The sequence below is a fragment of the Brassica napus genome, chromosome C5 (assembly GCF_020379485.1).
Source record: "Brassica napus cultivar Da-Ae chromosome C5, Da-Ae, whole genome shotgun sequence".
Classification (NCBI taxonomy): domain Eukaryota; kingdom Viridiplantae; phylum Streptophyta; class Magnoliopsida; order Brassicales; family Brassicaceae; genus Brassica; species Brassica napus.
The window spans coordinates 854,905-872,312 of NC_063448.1; positions in this window are offsets into that span (position 1 = coordinate 854,905).

Below are 17,408 nucleotides of genomic sequence, written 5' to 3' on the forward strand. Positions count from 1 at the left end.
ATTTGTATTAGTTATATTACTTTCTTTCAAGTTAATGAGAATCCTTTGATTTTTTTGTATACTCCCTAATTTGTGGACTAAACACTATTATAAAGCTTTATTTTCTTTTTAAACAAACGGAGACAACAAAGGTTTCCAAGCCTCTTTGAACCTTCATCATCTTTGTAGTGAATGCTGCCACTATATTAAAACAATTTTTGCATTTTTGAATTTTTTTTTTCAAAATCTATTTGTAAACACCCTACGAAAATATTAAATTTTTCGTTAATCACCCTATAACTGAATGCTATGATCTTTTAGTATTGTTTTTACATTTCTAACAAACACGATTCTACATTTTGTATTAATGGTAAGTAAACTTTCTTTTATGTAAACTGGGCATCATTTTAAATTTTTTGTCAAGTAATAGTAAACTCATCATACTCCTTTAAATTGGTGGACTAACCACTATAAAATCGTTATTTTCTATTAAAACGGAGACAACAAGGTTCCACCTCTTTGACAACCATCATATGTTATGAATGATGTAACTATGTATAAAACCATATTTGCATATTTTTTTTATTTTTTCAAATCTATGTGTACCAACCCTACAAAAATATTAAATTTTTCGGTAATACTCTATATATTGAATCTATGATCTTTAGTGTTTTTTTAAAATTTCTAAACCCTTCTACATTCTAAAATATTTAATGTTAGTAAAAGTCTCTTTTTTGTACATGGGCATCTTTTTAAGTTTTGTCAATTAATTTAGTAAAATTCATCATACTCCTTAAATTGGTGGACTAACCACTATAAAATCGCTATTTGTAGAGAAACAGAGACAACAAAGTTTCAAACCTCTTTGACCTTCATTATATATTGTGAATGATGTAAACTATGCATTAAAACAATATTTTATATTTTTTGAATTTTTTCTCAAAATCTATGTGTTAACCCCTACAAACATATTTAATTTTTCGGTAAATGCTCTATACATGGAAGTCTATGATCTTTAGTGTTGTTTTAAAATTTCTAAACCCATTCTACATTCTAATATTAATGTATATTAAACCTCTTTCATTTGTACATTGGCATCGTTTTAATTTTTTGTCAATTAATTTAATAAATTTCATCCTACTCCCTAAATGGTGGACTAACCACTATAAAATAGCTATTTTGTAAGAAACAGAGAAACAAATGTTTCAAACTCTTTGACCTTCATTATACGTTATAATGATGCAACTATGCATTAAAACATATTTTTTATATTTTTGAATTTTCTCAAAATCTATGTGTAACCGCTACGAAAATATTGAATTTTCCGTAAATGCTCTATACATGAAACCTATTATTTTATTTGTTTAAAATTTCTAAACACATTCTATACATTTGTATTAATTTATATTAAACTCTGTACATAATGCAATCGTTTTAATTTTTGTCAATTAATTTAAAAACTTTATAATACTCTCTAAATTGTGACTAACCACTATAAAATCGCTATTTTCTATTAAACGGAGACAACAAATGTTCCAAACTTCTTTGACCTCCTTCATACGTTAGTAATGATGGCAACTATGCATTACAACAATATTTTCATATTTTTGAATTTTTTTCAAAATCTATGTGTTACCCCTACGAAAATATTTAGTTTTTAGGTAAATGCTCTATATACACCCTTATCTTTAGTATGTTTTAACTAAATTCTTTCTACATTCTATTAATGTATATTAAACTCTGTACATGAGAATCGTTTTTAATTTTTGTCAATTAATTTAGTAAAACTTCATAATACTCTCTAAATTGGTGACTAACCAACTAAAAATCGTTATTTCTAGAAAAACGGAGATAACAAATGTTCCAAACCTCTTTGACCTTCATCATATGTAGTGAAGATGTAACTATGCATTAAAAATGTATTTTCATATTTTTTAATTTTTTTCTCAAAATTATGTTAACCCCTACGAAAATATTTAGTTTTTCCGTAAATGCTCTATATACTGAAGCCTATTATCTTTAGTGATGTTTTAAAACTTCTAAACACATTCTACATTTGTATTAATTATATAAACTCTATTTGGTACATGGGAATCATTTTAATTTTTTTGTCAATTAATTTAGCAAAACTTCATAATACTCCCTAAATTGGTGGACTAACCAATATAAAATCGCTATTTTCTATATAAATGGAGACAACAAAGGTCCCAAACCTCTTTGACCTTCATCATATGTTAGTGAAGGATGCAACTATGCATTAAAACATTATTTTCATATTTTTGTATTTTTCTCAAAATCTATGTGTTAACCCCTACGAAAATATTTAGTTTTTTAGTAAATGCTCTATATACTGAAGTCTACGATCTTTAGTGTTGTTGTAAAATTTCTAAACACATTCTACATTTGTATTAATGTATATTAAAGTCTCTTTAATTGTAAATGGGCATCTTTTTAATTTTTTGTCAATTAATTTAGTAAAATTTCATAACACTTTCTAAATTGGTGGACTAACCACTATAAAATCGCTATTTTATCGACAAACGGAGACAACAAAGGTTTCAAACCTCTTTCACCTTCATTATATGTTAGTGGAGAATTCAACTATGCATTCAAACAATATTTTTTATATTTTTGAATTTTTCTCAAAATCTATGTGTTAACCGCTACGAAAATATTGAATTTTTCGGTAAATGCTCTATATACTGAAGCCTATGATCTTTAGTGTTGTTTTATAATATCTAAACACATTTTACATTCATATTAATTTGTATTAAACTCTCTTTCATTGTACATGGACATCGTTTTAATTCTTTTTCAATTAATTTAGTAAATATTTATAATACTCCCTAAATTTGTGGAATAACCACTATAAAATCGCTATTTTGTAGAGAAACAGACACAACAAAGGTTCCAAACTTCTTTGACCTCTTTCATATGTTAGTGAAGGATGCAACTATGCATTAAAACCGTATTTTCATATTTTTCAAATTTTCTCAAAACCTATGTGTTAACCCCTACGAAAATATTTTGTTTTTTGGTAAATGTTCTATATAGTGAAAGCCTATTATCTTTAGTCTTATTTAATATTTTTAAACACATTCTACATTTGTATTAATGTATATTAAACTCTCTTTCATGGTACATAGAAATTGTTAATTTTTTGTCAATTAATTTAGTACAACTTCATAATACTCCCAAAATTAGTGGACTAACCACTATAAAATCGCTATTTTCTATATAAATGGAGACAAAAAAGGTGCCAAATCTCTTTGACTTTCATCATATGTTAGTGAAGGATGCAACTATGCATTAAAACATTATTTTCATATTTTTGAAATTTTCTCAAAATCTATGTGTTAACCCCTACAAAAATATTTAGTTGTTCAGTAAATGTTCTATATACTGAAGTCTATGATCTTTAGGGTTGTTTTAAAATTTCTAAACACATTCTACATTTGTATTAATTTATATTAAAGTCTCTTTAATTGTACATCGAAATCTTTTTAATTTTTTTGTCAATTAATTTAGTAAAATTTCATAATACTCCCTAAATTGGTGGACTAACCACTATAAAATCCCTATTTTATAGACAAACGGGGACAACAAAAGTTTCAAACCTCTTTGACCTTCCTAATATGTCAGTGAATGATTTAACTATGCATTAAAACAATATTTTTTATATTTTTGAATTTTTTCTCAAAATCTATGTGTTAAACGCTAAGAAAATATTGATTTTTTCAGTAAATGCTCTATATACTGAAGCCTATGATCTTTAGTGTTGTTTTAAAATTTCTAAACACATTCTACATTTGTATTAAATTATATTAAATTCTCTATCATTGTCCATGGCCATTGTTTTAATTTTTTGTCAATTAATTTAGTAAATCTTTATAATACTCCCTAAATTGGTGGACTAATAACCACTATAAAATCGCTATTTTTTAGAGAAACAGAGACAACAAAGGTTCAAAACCTCTTTGACCTCCTTTATATGTTACTGAATGATGCAACTTATTTCATATTTTTCAATTTTTTCTCAAAGTCTTTGTGTTAACCCCTACGAAAATATTTTGTTTTTCGGTAAATGCTCTATATAGTGAAGCCTATTGTCTTTAGTGCTATTTAAAATTTTTAAACACATTATAAAATTGTATTAAATGTATATTAAACTCTCTTTCATAGTACATGAAGATCGATTTAATTTTTTGTCAATTAATTTAGTAAAACTTCATAATACTCCCTAAATTAGTGGACTAACCACTATAAAATCATTATTTTCTATTAAAACGGAGACAACAAAGGTTCCAAACCTCTTTGACCTTCATCATATGTTAGTGAATGATGCAACTATGTATTAAAACTGTATTTTTGTATTTTTATTTTTTTCTCAAAATTTATGTGTTAACCCCTACGAAAATATTTAGTTTTTCTGTAAATGCTCTATATACTGAAGCCTATTATCTTTAGTGTTATTTTAAAATCTCTAAACACATTCTACATTTGTATTAATGTATATTAAAATCTATTTCATGGTACATGGGAATCGTTTTAATTTTGGTCAATTAATTTAGTAAAACTTTATAATACTCCCTAAATTGGTGGACTAACCACTATAAAATCGCTATTTTCTATAAAAAACGGAAACAACAAAGGTTCCAAACCTCTTTGACATTCATCATATGTTAGTGAATGATGCAACTATGCATTAAAACATTATTTTTATATTTTTAAATTTTTCTCAAAATCTAAGTGTTAACCCCCTACGAAAATATTTAGTTGTTCAGTAAATGCTCTATATACCGAAGTCTATGATCTTTAGTGTTGTTTTAAAATTTCTAAACATATTCTATATTTGTATTAATGTATATTAAAGTCTCTTTAATTGTACATGGGCATCTTTTTAATTTTTTTGTCAATTACTTTTATAGAAATTCATTATACTCCCTAAATTGGTGGACTAACTACTATAAAATCGCTATTTTATATACAAACGGAGACAACAAAGGTTCCAAACCTCTTTGACCTTCATCATCTGTTAGGGAATGATGCAACTATGCATTAAAACAATACTTTTCATATTTTTGAATTTTTCTCAAAATCTATGTGTTAACAACCCCTACGAAAATATTGAATTTTTCAGTAAATGCACTGAAGCCTTTGATCTTTAGTGTTGTTTTAAAATTTCTAAACACGTTCTACGTTTGTATTAATTTATATTAAACTTTCTTTCATTGTACATGGGCATCTTTTTAATTTTTTTGTCAATTAACCTAGTAAAATTTTATAATACTCCTTAAATTGGTGGACTAACCACTATAAAATCGCTATTTTCTAGAGAAACGGAGACAACAAAGGTTTCAAACCTCTTTGACAATCATCATATATTAGTGAATGATGCAAAATGCATTAAAGCAATATTTTCATATTTTTTTATTTTTTCTCAAAAACTATGTGTGTTGTTTTAATTTTTCGGTAAATGCTCTATATATTGAAGTCTATGATCTTTAGTGTTGTTTTAAAATTTCTAAACACATTCTACATTTGTATTAATGTATATAAAAGTCTCTTTCATTGTACATTGGCATCGTTTTAAGTTTTTGTCAATTAATTTAGTAAAATTTCATCATACTCCTAAATTGGTGTAATAACCACTATAAAATAGCTATTTTGTAGAGAAACAGAGAAAACAAAAGTTTCAAACCTCTTTGACCTTCATTATATGTTAGTGAAGGATTCAACTATGCATTAAAACAATATTTTTTTATATTTTTGAATTTTTCTCAAAATCTATGTGTTAACCGCTACGAAAATATTGAATTTTCCGGTAAATGCTCTATACATGGAAGCCTATGATATTTAGTGTTGTTTTAAAATTTCTAAACACATTCTACATTTGTATTAATGTATATTAAACTCTATTTCATTGTACATGGACTTCGTTTTAATTTTTTGTCAATTAATTTAATAAAGCTTTATACTACTCCCTAAATTGGTGGACTAACCACTATAAAATCGCTATTTTGTAAAGAAACGGAGACAACAAAGGTTTCAAACCTCTTTGACCTCCTTCATACGTTAGTAAATGATGCAACTATGCATTAAAACAATATTTTCATATTTTTGAAATTTTCACAAAGTCTATGTGTTAACCCCTACGAAAATATTTAGTTTTTCGGTAAATTGTCTATATACTGAAACCTATTATCTTTAGTGTTGTTTTAAAATTTCTAAATACATTCTACCTTTGTATTAATGTATATTAAACTCTGTACATGAGAATCGTTTTAATTTTTTGTCAATCAATTTAGTAAAACTTCATAATACTCCCTAAATTGGTGGACTAACCACTATAAAATCGTTATTTTCTATTAAAATGGAGATAACAAATGTTCCAAACCTCTTTGACCTTCATCATATGTTAGTGAAGGATGTAACTATGCATTAAAAATGTATTTTCATATTTTTTAATTTTTTTTTCAAAATTTATGTGTTAACCCCTACGAAAATATTTAGTTTTTCCGTAAATGCTCTATATACTGAAGCCTATTATCTTTAGTGCTGTTTTAAAACTTCTAAACAGATTCTACATTTGTATTAATGTATATGAAACTCTATTTAAAGGTACATGGGAATCATTTTAATTTTTTGTCAATTAATTTAGCAAAACTTCATAATACTCCCTAAACTGGTAGACTAACCAATATAAATTCGCTATTTTCTATATAAATGGAGACAACAAAAATCTCAAACCTCTTTGACTTTCATCATATGTTAGTGAAGGATGCAACTATGCATTAAAATATTATTTTCATATTTTTGTATTTTTTTCAAAATCTATGTGTTAACCCCTACGAAAATATTTAGTTGTTCAGTAAATGCTCTATATACTGAAGTCTACGATCTTTAGTGTTGTTTTAAAATTTCTAAACACATTCTACATTTGTATTAATGTATATTAAAGTCTCTTTAATTGTAAATGGGCATCTTTTTAATTTTTTTGTCAAATAATTTAGTAAAATTTCATAACACTCCCTAAATTGGTGGACTAACCACTATAAAATCGTTATTTTATCGACAAACGGAGACAACAAAGGTTTCAAACCTCTTTCACCTTCATTATATGTTAGTGGAGAATTCAACTATGCATTAAAACAATATTTTTTATATTTTTGAATTTTTTTCTCAAAATCTATGTGTTAACCGCTACGAAAATATTGAATTTTTCGGTAAATGCTCTATATACTGAAGCCAATGATCTTTAGTGTTGTTTTATAATATCTAAACACATTCTACATTTATATTAATTTATATTAAACTTTTTTTCATTGTACATGAGCATCATTTTAATTCTTTTTCAATTAATTTAGTAAATCTTTATAATACTCCCTAAATTGGTGAACTAACCACTATAAAATCGCTATTTTCTATAAAAGCGGAGACAACAAAGGTTCCACACCTCTTTGACCTTCATCATATATTAGTGAAGGATGCGACTATGCATTAACACCGTATTTTCATATTTTTCAAATTTTCTCAAAACCTATGTGTTAACCCCAACGAAAATATTTTGTTTTTTGGTAAATGTTCTATATAGTGAAGCCTACTATCTTTAGTGTTATTTAAAATTTTTAAACACATTCTACATTTGTATTAATGTATATTGAACTCTCTTTCATGGTACATGGAAATCGTTTTAATTTTTTGTCAATTAATTTAGTAAAACTTCATAATACTCCCAAACTTAGTGGACTAACCACTATAAAATTGCTATTTTCTATATAAATGGAGACAACAATGGTCCCAAACCTCTTTGACTTTCATCATATGTTAGTGAAGGATGCAACTATGCATTAAAACATTATTTTCATATTTTTGAAATTTTCTCAAAATCTATGTGTTAACCCCTACGAAAATATTTAGTTGTTTAGTAAATGTTCTATATACTGAAGTCTATGATCTTTAGTGTTGTTTTAAAATTTCTAAACACATTCTACATTTGTATTAATTTATATTAAAGTCTCTTTAATTGTACATCAAAATCTTTTTAATTTTTTTGTCAATTAATTTAGTAAAATTTCATAATACTCCCTAAATTGGTGGACTAACCACTATAAAATCCCTATTTTATAGAAAAACGGAGACAACAAAAGTTTCAAACCTCTTTGACCTTCCTAATATGTTAGTGAATGATTTAACTACGCATTAAAACAATATTTTTTATATTTTTGAATTTTTCTCAAAATCTATGTGTTAAACGCTACGAAAATATTGAATTTTTCAGTAAATGCTCTATATACGGAAGCCTATGATCTTTAGTGTTGTTTTAAAATTTCTAAACACATTTTATATTTGTATTAAATTATATTAAATTCTCTATCATTGTACATGGCCATTGTTTTAATTTTTTGTCAATTAATTTAGTAAATCTTTATAATACTCCCTAAATTGGTGGACTAATAACCACTATAAAATCGCTATTTTTTAGAGAAACGGAGACAACAAAGGTTCAAAACCTCTTTGACCTCCTTTATATGTTACTGAATGATGCAACTTATTTCATATTTTTCAATTTTTTTCTCAAAGTCTTTGTGATAACTCCTACGAAAATATTTTGTTTTTCGGTAAATGCTCTATATAGTGAAGCCTATTGTCTTTAGTGCTATTTAAAATTTTTAAACACATTAAGAAAATAGTATTAAATGTATATTAAACTCTCTTTCATAGTACATGAAGATCGTTTTAATTTTTTGTTAATTAATTTAGTAAAACTTCATAATACTCCCTAAATTGGTGGACTAACCACTATAAAATCGTTATTTTCTATTAAAACGGAGACAACAAAGGTTCCAAACCTCTTTGACCTTCATCATATGTTAGTGAATGATGCAACTATGCATTAAAACTGTATTTTCGTATTTTTAATTTTTTCTCAAAATTTATGTGTTAACCCCTACGAAAATATTTAATTTTTCTGTAAATGCTCTATATACTGAAGCCTATTTTCTTTAGTGTTGTTTTAAAATCTCTAAACACATTCTACATTTGTATTAATGTATATTAAAATCTATTTCATGGTACATGAGAATTGTTTTAATTTTGGCCAATTAATTTAGTAAAACTTTATAATACTCCCTAAATTGGTGGACTAACCACTATAAAATCGCTATTTTCTATAAAAAACGGAAACAACAAAGGTTCCAAACCTCTTTGACATTCATCATATGTTAGTGAATGATGCAACTATGCATTAAAACATTATTTTTATATTTTTGAATTTTTCTCAAAATCTAAGTGTTAACCCCCTACGAAAATATTTAGTTGTTCAGTAAATGCTCTATATACCGAAGTCTATGATCTTTAGTGTTGTTTTAAAATTTCTAAACATATTCTATATTTGTATTAATGTATATTAAAGTCTCTTTAATTGTACATGGGTATCTTTTTAATTTTTTTGTCAATTAATTTAATAGAATTTCATTATACTTCCTAAATTGGTGGACTAACTACTATAAAATCGCTATTTTATAGACAAACGGAGACAACAAAGGTTCCAAACCTCTTTGACCTTCATCATCTGTTAGGGAATGATGCAACTATGCATTAAAACAATACTTTTCATATTTTTGAATTTTTTTCAAAATCTATGTGTTAACAACCCCTACGAAAATATTGAATTTTTAAGTAAATGCACTGAAGCCTTTGATCTTTAGTGTTGTTTTAAAATTTCTAAACACGTTCTACGTTAGTATTAATTTATATTAAACTCTCTTTCATTGTACATGGGCATCTTTTTAATTTTTTTTGTCAATTAACCTAGTAAAATTTCTTAATACTCCCTAAATTGGTGGATTAACCACTATAAAATCGCTATTTTGTAGACAAACGGAGAAAACAAAGGTTCCAAACCTCTTTGACCTTCATCATATTTTAGTGAAGGATGCAACTATGTATTAAAACAGTATTTTCATATTTTTGAATTTTTCTCAAAATCTATGTGCTAACAACCCCTACGAAAATATTGAATTATTTAGTAAATGCACTGAAGCCTATGATCTTTAGTGTTGTATTAAAATTTCTAAACACAATCTACATTTGTATTAATTTATATTAAACTCTCTTTCATTGTACATGGCCATCGTTTTAATTTTTTATCAATTAATTTAGTAAATCTTTATAATACTCCATAATTTGGTGGACTAACCACTATAAAATCGCTAATTTGTAGAGAAACGGAGACAACAAAGGTTCCAAACCTCTTTGACCTCCTTCATACGTTAGTGAAGGATGCAACTATGCATTAAAACAATATTTTCATATTTTTGAATTTTTTACAAAATCTATGTGTTACTCCCTACGAAAATATTTAGTTTTTCGGTAAATGCTCTATATTGAAGCCTATTATCTTTTTGTGTTGTTTTAAATTTTCTAAACACATTCTACATTTGTACTAATGTATATTAAACTCGGTACATAGGAATCATTTTAATTTTTTGTCAATTAATTTAGTAAAACTTCATAAGACTCCCTAAATTGCTGGACTAACCACTATAAAATCGCTATTTTCTATTGAAACAGAGACAACAAAGGTTCCAAACCTCTTTGACTTTCATCATATGTTAGTGAAGGCAGCAACTATGCATTAAAACTGTATTTTCATATTTTTATTTTTTTCTCAAAATTTATGTGTTAACTAACCCCTACAAAAATATTTAGTTTTTCCGTAAATGTTCTATATACTGAAGCCTATTATCTTTAGTGTTGTTTTAAAATTTCTAAACACATTCTACATTTGTATTAACGTATATTAAACTCTATTTCATGGTACATGAGAATAGTTTTAATTTTTTGTCAACTAATTTAGGAAAACTTCATAATACTCCCTAAATTGGTGGACTAACCACTTTAAAATCGCTATTTTCTATAAAAATGGAGACAACAAAGGTTCCAAACCTATTTGACCTTCATCATATGTTAGTGAATAATGCAACTATGCATTAAAACATTATTTTCATATTTTTGAATTTTTCTCAAAATCTATGTGTTAACTAACCCCTACGAAAATATTTAGTTGTTCAGTAAATACTCTATATACTGAAGTCTATGATCTTAAGTATTATTTTAAAATTTCTAAACACATTCTATTATTGTTTTAATGTATATTAAAGTCTCTTTAATTGTACATGGGCATCTTTTTAATTTTTTGTCAATTAATTTAGTAAAATTTCATAATACTCCCTAAATTGGTGGATTAACCACTATAAAATCGCTATTTTATAGACAAACGGAGACAACAAAGGTTCTAAACCTCTTTGACCTTCATCATATGTCAGTGAACGATGCAACTATGCATTATAACAGTATTTTTCATATTTTTGAATTTTTCTCAAAATCTATGTGTTACTCCCTACGAAAATATTTAGTTTTTCGGTAAATACTCTATATTGAAGCCTATAATCCTTTGTGTTGTTTTAAAATTTCTAAACACATTCTACATTTGTACTAATGTATATTAAACTCTGTACATGGGAATCATTTTAATTTTTTGTCAATTAATTTAGTAAAACTTCATAATACTCCCTAAATTGGTGGACTAACCACTATAAAATCGTTATTTTCTATTGAAACAGAGACAACAAAGGTTCCAAACCTCTTTGACTTTCGTCATATGTTAGTGAAGGCTGCAACTATGCATTAAAACTGTATTTTCATATTTTTATTTTTTTCTCAAAATTTATGTGTTAACCCCTACAAAAATATTTAGTTTTTCCGTAAATGCTCTATATACTGAAGCATATTATCTTTAGTGTTGTTTTAAAATTTCTAAACACATTCTACATTTGTATTAATGTATATTAAACTCTATTTCATGGTACATGAGAATCGTTTTAATTTTTTGTCAACTAATTTAGGAAAACTTCATAATACTCCCTAAATTGGTGGACTAACCACTATAAAATCGCTATTTTCTATAAAAACGGGGACAACAAAGGTTTCAAACCACTTTGACCTTCATCAAATGTTAGTGAAGAATGCAACTATGCATTAAAATTTCTAAACACATTCTACATTTGTATTAATGTATATTAAACTCTATTTCATGGTACATGAGAATCGTTTTAATTTTTTGTCAACTAATTTAGGAAAACTTCATAATACTCCCTAAATTGGTGGACTAACCACTATAAAATCGCTATTTTCTATAAAAACGGGGACAACAAAGGTTTCAAACCACTTTGACCTTCATCAAATGTTAGTGAAGAATGCAACTATGCATTAAAATATTATTTTCATATTTTTGAAAATTTCTCAAAATCTATGTGTTAACTAACCCCTACGAAAATATTTAGTTGTTCAGTAAATGCTCTATATACTGAAGTCTATGATCTTTAGTGTTGTTTTATAATTTCTAAACACATTCTATATACGTATTAATGTATTTCAAAGTCTCTTTAATTCTACATGGGCATCGTTTTAATTTTTTGTCAATTAATTTAGTAAACTTTCATAATACTCCCTAAATTGGTGGACTAACCACTATAAAATCGCTATTTTATCGACAAACGGAGACAACAAAGGTTCCAAACCTCTTTGACCTTCATCATTTGTCAGTGAACGGTGCAACTGTGCATTAAAACCGTATTTTCATATTTTTCAAATTTTCTCAAAATCTATGTGTTAACCCCTACGAAAATATTTAGTTTTTCGGTAAATGCTCTGTATAGAGAAGCCTATTATCTTTACTGTTATTTAAAAATTTTAAACATATTCTACATTTGTACTAATGTATATTAAACTCTATACATGATAATCGTTTTAATTTTTTGTCAATTAATTTAGTAAATCTTTATAATACTCCCTAAATTGGTGAACTAACCACTATAAAATCGCTATTTTCTATAAAAGCGGAGACAACAAAGGTTCCACACCTCTTTGACCTTCATCATATATTAGTGAAGGATGCAACTATGCATTAAAGCATTATTTTCATATTTTTGAATTTTTCTCAAAATCTTTATGTTAACCCCTACGAAAATATTTAGTTGTTCAGTAAATGTTCTATATACTGAAGTCTATGATCTTTAGTGTTGTTTTAAAATTTCTAAACACATTCTACATTTGTATTAATGTATATTAAAGTCTCTTTAATTGTACATGGGCATGTTTTTAATTTTTTTTGTCAATTAATTTAGTAAAATTTGATAATACTCCCTACATTGGTGGACTAACCACTATAAAATCGTTATTTTATAGACAAACGGAGACAACAAAGGTTCCAAACCGCTTTGACCTTCATCATATGTTAGTGAACGATGCAACTATGCATTAAAACAGTATTTTCATATTTTTGAATTTTTCTCAAAATCTATGTGTTAACAGCCCCTACGAAAATATTGAATTTTTCAGTAAATGCACTAAAGCCAATGATCTTTAGTGTTATTTTAAAATTTCTAAACACATTCTACATTTATATTAATTTATATTAAACTCTCTTTCATCGTACATGGCCATCGTTTTAATTTTTTATCAATTAATTTTGTAAATCTTTATAATACTCCCTAAATTGGTGGACTAACCACTATAAAATCGCTATTTTGTAGAGAAACGGAGACAACAAAGGTTCCAAACCTCTTTGACCTCCTTCATACGTTAGTGAATGATGCAACTATGCATTAAAACAGTATTTTTATATTTTTGAATTTTTCACAAAATCTATGTGTTACCCCCTACGAAAATATTTTGTTTTTTGGTAAATGTTATATATTGAAGCCTATTATCTTTAGTGTTGTTTTAAAATTTCTAAACCCATTCTACATTTTTATTAATGTATATTAAACTCTCTTTCATGGTACATGGGAATCATTTTAATTTTTTGTCAATTAATTTAGTAAAACTTCATAATACGCCATAAACTGGTGGACTAACTAACCACTATAAAATCGTTGTTTTCTATTAAAACGGAGACAACAAAGGTTCCAAACCTCTTTGACCTTCATCATATGTTAGTGAATGATGCAACTATGCATTAAAACTTTATTTTCATATTTTTAATTTTTTCTCAAAATTTATGTGCTAACCCATACGAAAATATTTAGTTTTTCCGTAAATGCTCTATATACTGAAGCCTATTATCTTTAGTGTTGTTTTAAAATTTCTAAATACATTCTACATTTGTATTAATGTATATTAGACTCTATTTCATGGTACATGAGAATCATTTTAATTTTTTGTCAATTAATTTAAGAAAACATCATAATACTCCTTAAATTGGTGGACTAATTTATAAATAATCGCTATTTTCTATAAAAACGGAGACAACAAAGGCTCCAAACCTCTTTGACCTTCATCATATGTTACTGAAGGATGCAACTATGCATTAAAACATTATTTTCATATTTTTGATTTTTTTCTCAAAATCTATGTGTTTAACCCCTATGAAAATATTTAGTTGTTCAGTAAATGCTCTATATACTGAAGTCTATGATCTTTAGTGTTGTTTTAAAATTTCTAAACACATTCTACATTTGTATTAATTTATATTAAAGTCTCTTTAATTGAACATCGGCATCTTTTTAATTTTTTGTCAATTAATTTAGAAAAATTTCATAATACTCCCTAAATTGGTGGACTAACCACTATAAAATCGCTATTTTATAGACAAGCGGAGACAACAAAGGTTTCAAACCTCTTTGAACTTCCTTATATGTAAGTGAAGGATTTAACTATGCATTAAAACAATATTTTTTATATTTTTGAATTTTTCTCAAAATCTATGTGTTAAACGCTAAGAAAATATTGAATTTTTCAGTAAATGCTCTATATACTGAAGCCTATGATCTTTAGTGTTGTTTTAAAAATTCTAAACACATTCTACATTTATATTAAATTATATTAAACTATCTATCATTGTACATGGCCATCGTTCTAATTTTTTGTCAATTAATTTAGTAAATCTTTATAATACTCCCAAAATTGGTGGATTAATAACCACTATAAAATCGCTATTTTTTAGAGAAACGGAGACAACAAAGATTCAAAACCTCTTTGACCTTATTTATATGTTACTGAAGGATGCAACTATGCATTAAAACCGTATTTCATATTTTTCAATTTTTCTTAAAGTCTTTGTGTTAACCTCTACGAAAATATTTTGTTTTTCGGTAAATGTTCTATATAGTGAAGCCTATTGTCTTTAGTGTTATTTAAAATTTTTAAACACATTATAAAATCGTATTAAATATATATTAAACTCTCTTTCATAATGCATGAAGATCGTTATAATTTTTTGTCAATTAATTTAGTAAAACTTCAAAATACTCCCTAAATTGGTGGACTAACCACTATAAAATCGTTATTTTCTATTAAAACGGAGACAACAAAGGTTCCAAACCTCTTTGATCCTCATCATATGTTAGTGAATGATGCAACTATGCATTAAAAATGTATTTTCATATTTTTACTTTTTTCTCAAAATATATCTGTTAACCCCTACGAAAATATTTACTTTTTCCGTAAATGCTCGATATAATGAAGCCTTTTATCTTTAGTGTTGTTTTAAAATTTCTAAACACATTCTACATTTGTATTAATGTATATTAAACTCTATTTCATGGTACATGAGAATCGTTTTAATTTTTTGTCAATTAATTTAAGAAAACTTCATAATACTCTTTAAATTGGTGGACTAACCAATATAAAATCGCTATTTTCTATAAAAACGGAGACAACAAAGGTTCCAAACCTCTTTGACCTTCATCATATGTTAGTGAAGGATGCAACTATGCATTAAAACATTATTTTCATATTTTTGATTTTTTCTCAAAATCTATGTGTTAACCCCCCCCTATGAAAATATTTAGTTGTTCAGTAAATGCTCTATATACTGAAGTCTATGATCTTTAGTGTTGTTTTAAAATTTCTAAACACATTCTACATTTGTATTAATGTATATTAAAGTCTATTTAATTGTACATGGACATCTTTTTAATTTTTTTGTCAAGTAATTTTGTAAAATTTCATAATACTCCCTAAATTGGTGGACTAACTACTATAAAATCGCTATTTTATAGACAAACGGAGACAACAAAGGTTCCAAACCTCTTTGACCGTCATCATATGTTAGTGAATGATGCAACTATGCATTAAAACAATATTTTTCATATTTTTGAATTTTTCTCAAAATCTATGTGTTAACAACCCTTACGAAAATATTGAATTTTTCAGTAAATACACTGAAGCCTATGATCTTTAGTGTTGTTTTAAAATTTCTAAAAACATTCTACATTTGTATTAATTTATATTAAAGTCCCTCTCATTGTACATGGGCATCGTTTTATTTTTTTGTCAATTAATTTAGTAAAATTTCATCATATTCTCTAAATTGGTGGACCAACCACTATAAAATCGCTATTTTATAGACAAACGGAGACAACAAAGGTTCCAAACCTCTTTGACCTTCATCATATGTTAGCGAATGATGCAACTATGCATTAAAACTGTCGCATCCCCGTCCCGGGATCTTGACATAGGACCTAGACGTTTCGACAGAAACCAGACTGCATTTGTTCAGATCAAGAGAATTGATCGTGAACAAGGTAGGATGAGTGAAATGATCAGAATGGATCATGGGTCTATGTCAATAAATGGATCAAAGGACTTAGACGGATTGAATAGGATGAAGAGAACAAGTTGGGAGAGTTGTACAATAGCTGGACGATGTAGACAAGTAGCTCGATCAGCTGAACAAAGCTCGATCCAGTGCAGTCTAGCTCGGTCCAAGTTATGTCAGCTCAACTAGCTGAGCTACTAGCTCACTCAGCTGGGTCAGCTGGGAGTCAGCTCCACTCAGCTGGACTGAGTGTTCGGGTCTTAGGCAGTTGGGCCAGGTCCGGACTATGGTCGGGCCATATGGTCGACCCAAGGTGGCTACGGGCCGGTGGGCTCTTGTGGTCGGGCCATGGGCTTGGGATATCAGTTTGGGCTTGGGTTTGACATGCCTAGATGTTGTTGGACGTGCCTAGATGTATCTGGAAACCTCCAAGATCCAACAGGTGCAATCTGGACCGTTGATTGTAATCGATGGCCAAGATCTGTTCCGAAAGGATGCTTGGAAGGGATGTGTTCCTTCGCACATGCCCTTTGGTTTTCTATATAAAGGGAGGACGTCCAGGGATAAATTCATTCTCATTCAGTCTTATTCAGTCTCATTCTGTCTGAGACAAAGGACACACGTCCTAAACAAAGGGATCCCCCAATGAGAACCGAGGATCCAAGCCGGAAGGGCAGAATCCGGGATCCAAGCCATAAGGCACGATCCGGTTCATGGTGAGTATGGCTTTAGCCATATGAGGCCGTGGCTTTTATAAGTCACTGAGGCCAAGAGGAAGACCTATTCCTGGAGGGATATAGGCGCAAAGGACCAAGGGTCCAAG